The sequence below is a fragment of the Lipotes vexillifer genome, unplaced genomic scaffold, assembly GCF_000442215.2.
Source record: "Lipotes vexillifer unplaced genomic scaffold, Lipotes_vexillifer_v1.1 scaffold847, whole genome shotgun sequence".
In the NCBI taxonomy this organism is placed as follows: domain Eukaryota; kingdom Metazoa; phylum Chordata; class Mammalia; order Artiodactyla; family Lipotidae; genus Lipotes; species Lipotes vexillifer.
This window is the reverse complement of record NW_006778821.1, coordinates 702320-706818: the sequence shown is the minus strand read 5'-3', so window position 1 is coordinate 706818 and position 4499 is coordinate 702320.

Here is a 4499-nt window from a genome sequence, read left to right as displayed (position 1 = left end):
AAAACAAAAATATCTAGTTAATATATATATACAAACATCTGTATTAAAATTAGGAAGAAATATTTATAACTACTGCAGTCTGTCTCTGCGAGGGTCAAATGGTCACAGCTGATATTTATAACTACCTTCCCATAGTCTACCATTTTGTATTCGTTTCTGCTGTCAACAAGCACCTCAGTGCTGGTCGTGGTTCTTTGTTTGGTGAAGTGTCGCGAACTTTCATTCTTGAGGGTTCTGGGATATTAGCAGCCCTGCCTGAATTGGGTTGTTGTTATTTTCTGTTGACGTCTATCATAGGACATGGGAGTATTAAGAGGGAGGGACTCTTAAGGATTTCCTGCTTTCCAGAAAAACAGGAAATGGGGGTACCCATTGTGTGGCAGTAGCAACACAATTTCTCCCTGATAACCACCTCTCAGGATTCATCACCCTAGTCAGACAGGAACCCCCTTCTCTGCCTGTTCATTCAGTGGCACAAGGCACCCAGAGTGTCTGGGCAGCAATCTTAACTCCCATTTCAGTAGAATCATTGTTGGGTGCCTTGGTGGAAGCATTCCTCTCTTTGGAACTCAGACCTCTAGACCAGCAGAGCCTATGTATCACAGGGATGGGGAATAACATTTTGCTAATAAATCACTAGAGGTAATAGCAAACGGTGCCGCTCCCATTTCCACGGCTGTGCTCAGGGATCTATGAATATTGGCTATGGGATCAACAGCATCATGTATTGGACGGCAACTCAAAGCATATACAGCATCCAGGACGACCTTGCCCAGCCCTGCAAGGTGTTGCCACTTAGCTGTGCGTTAACCCTGTCTTCAAAAGGCCTCTCCACTTCAATCAAGCTGCTTCAGGATGATAGGGAACGTGGTAAGACCAGTGAATTCCATGAGTCTGGGCCCATTGCCTCACTTCATTTGCTGTGAAGTGAGTTCCTTGATTGGAAGCAGTGCTGTGTGAAATGCCGTGATGGTGGGTAAGGTATTCCATAAGACCATAGATGAGAATTTGGGCAGAAGCATGTGGATAGAGAAGGAAAATCCATAACCAATATGTCTATTCAAGTAACCAGGTAGACTACTCACAATCCTGCCTACTGGGAGGATTCCACCTCACTGCTGTTCTTCAGGGCTGTGAGAGAGTGAGAGAGTAGGGCGGTAGTGCTGCCACACTCCACTTTAAGGCAGTACCTACATGCCTGGCAGAACTATCTGAGGTTTTTCTTCCTCGGTCAACTGGCCATTGGGAACGCTCCATCAGGCCAGAGATGGGGGCTGGAACACAGAAGGTAATGTAGCAGAAGTAGGGGCCATAAGTATATGGGCCCCTTCCTAATGCAACTTATGCCTTCCTAGGCCTGCACGAGCGTGATTACGTATGTATCACTTCCATTTGATGGTGCAGTGCTGCTATGAATACCCAACTGTATGGCTTGGCTAGTTAGACAACACTAGTTCAAGATGAGTGGCTCAGGCTACATGGTAACTTGGTGGTCCACAGTTAAGCATTTCATCTCTAGGAAAGCCCAGTAACAAAAAGCCAAAAGTCGATTCTGAAAAGGGTCGTAGTTATCCACCAAGGATGGCGGGGATTTGCTGCAAAGTTTTAAGGGTCAGATCTTGCTTCACCTAGAGGGGCTTGCCAAAGACTTCAAACTGCGCACCAGTAGATCTCCTGGGTCACATGGCCCAAGTGACAGAGCAGCTTACAAAGTGGCCCAGACATATGACAGGGTCTTCTCTTGTTCTGAGCCCCACTCAAAGCTAGCATTTCTTAGGTCACATTCATACAATGTCTAACCAAAGAGGAAAATAAGAGGAATTCTTTCAACCGGGCTTTGTTTTAAAAGTCTCTGAGCGAACCTGCTGTATTTAAAAAAAAAAAAAAAAGTCTCTGAGCGAGCCTCTGATTGGCCAGCCTGAGACCTGTACTTACCCCTCTGATTACAGTGGCCTGGGGCTCAAGTTCTACTGACTCAGCCTGATTGATGGAACCACACCTATGACCGAGATTTGGAGTATCTGTGGTGGGCAGATCCCTCCAAAACCATATGAGCAGTTCCTCAAATCATGTTTTTCTGGAAATTCGTCACCAAGCCCTTCTCAGAGGTGAGATAAGGCTCTGGTGAAGTCGAGTAACCCTTTTCTCTGGAGAAGTCTCTGAGCATATTTCAGGAGGATTACTCTTCCCCTCTCCCTGCCAGAGCAGGAGGGGCCTTTCTTGGACCTTCACCATGAAAACCTGGTAGGGTTCTTGGAGTTAAAGCCTACAGCAGTGTGGGAGTCTCTGCTATGACTTCAGCCCCCAGGAGTTTCTCACTCTCCCCATTAGTCTGCACTCAGCCCTCAGCAATCTTTCTAAATTGCCATTTCAGTGTTCCTACCAATGTATGGCTCCCGCACGTCTTCTGCTCCAGGTAAGCAGATCTCAGCTGTGACTGTCTGGATATGCCTGTCTTTCCAGATAGTGATGGGTGGTGATTTGCCCTGAAAACTCAGTTCTTGTTGAGTCTGAGAAAAGTCATGGATTTTTCTGTTTGCCCAGCTTTATCTTGTTGTCAGGACAGGAATGACAACTTCCAAGCCTGGCCACTGAAACTGAAAGGCATTAATTTCATTTTTGAATCTCTGCATTCTTACATTTCTCAATTCTCTGTATGACCCCCTGTTGCTACTTTATAAAAGCATTCTTCTTGAATCTTTTACTGAATACACCAAAGAGATATTTTCTAAAACTGCTTTCCCTTTTCTGTAGCTGATTATTTTCACAAACAAGGTGTTTTTTTCCTTTGAATCTTTAGAGCCAAAGCATTCCCTTTCCCTTAATGCTGCAGAATTTTTTCATCCCTTAGAGCTTGTGTTGTTTCATTCTGAATATTTATTCTAGAAAGGGAAGAAATCTCTTTAAGCCAGGGGATTGTAAACAGATACTATTCTTTTACCTTAACCCTCTCGGATCTAGATTTTTAACAGATACCAGAGCAAAAGTACCAGCCCAATTCACCCTACCCTTCTGGCATTCATTTAGCATGATTCCAGTAGACTGAGGTCAGATCTCCTTGTCCTTTGAGTTGTGAGTTCTCGGAAACCTGGAGGGTTTAGTGTGGTCTGTAGTTTGTATAAGTACAGGATGGAAAAGACTAAATCCACTATAACTGTGCTCCTCAAAGTACAGTCCCTAGACCCGTGCTCCTCTCTGACTTGTTCCCATTTTATTTTTCTAGTGAGTCATGTTTACTGATTTTAGAAAAGCCTTGATCAAAAATGGTTGGGAATTTTAAAAAAATTTTATTTTATTGAACTATAGCTGATTTACAACGTTGTGTTAATTTCAGCTGTACAGCAAAGTGATTCAGTTATACATATATATATATATATATATATATGCATTCTTTTTCATATTCTTTTCCATCATGGTTTATCACAGGGTATTGAATATAGTTCCCTGTGCTATACAGTAGGACCTTGTTGTTTATCCATCCTGTATATAATAGTTTGCATCTGCTAACCCCAGGCTCGGACTGGGAAATTTTGAAAAACAGTCCTTCGCCACAGATAGCTTGAGAAGCACTGCCTCAGGTCGCATCACTCCTGAGTGTCTCCTCAACTTTTATTCTACTGCCAACCACTTCCCAAGGTACAGTGAGCCACCAATGTTCCCCTTAAACTTCCGGTCCTTTACTCTGGAGGGATGTGGGAAGAGAACTGGTTTGCGAGGGTGGGGGGATGAAGAGGTGTGGGAAGATGGTAGAGGCACATGGAGGGAAGGGCCTTGACTGACGTGCTCAGGAAATCTCTCGCCTGCAGTAGGTAGGGGGCTGCCAGGTTCTCCTTCAATGGCGTCTCGGAGTCTACAAGTTCAAGGAAGAAAGTGGAGGGGCGGGGAATCCTGGGACTCCTTTCCCTTCCTTCTCCACTGTGGGTCATTCTGCTCTAAGTCAGGGGCAAAGTCTGTGCCAGTTTTTTTGGGTTTGTTTTGTTTTTTGTGGTACGCGGGCCTCTCACTGCTGTGGCCTCTCCCGCTGCGGAGCACAGGCTCCGGACGCGCAGGCTCAGCGGCCATGGCTCACGGGCCCAGCCGCTCCGCGGCATGTGGGATCCTCCCGGACCGGGGCACGAACCCGTGTCCCCTGCATCGGCAGGTGGACTCCCAACCACTGCGCCACCAGGGAAGCCCGGCTGTGCTGTTTAATCCAGCCTCCTCCACACTGTACACGGTGGAAAGACACATGCCCCACACACACCCGCGCCAGACCTTGAGGGCTGTGTTCCCTTCTCCTCACCTTCGGCGCTTTGCCCAGCACTTGGAATGCTTCAGAGGACAGAACAGGCACTGTCAGCAGCGCCCTGAGGTGCCTGGGAAGTCTGTCGTAGCCTGTAGGCAACTAAGTATGGTAGGCACTACTGAGAAGCCACGTTTCCAGTACTCTGCATCTGTGTGGTTGGATTTTGAGATCTAATGTAGGGCATCATATTTATTCTTATTACCTTTTAATGTTC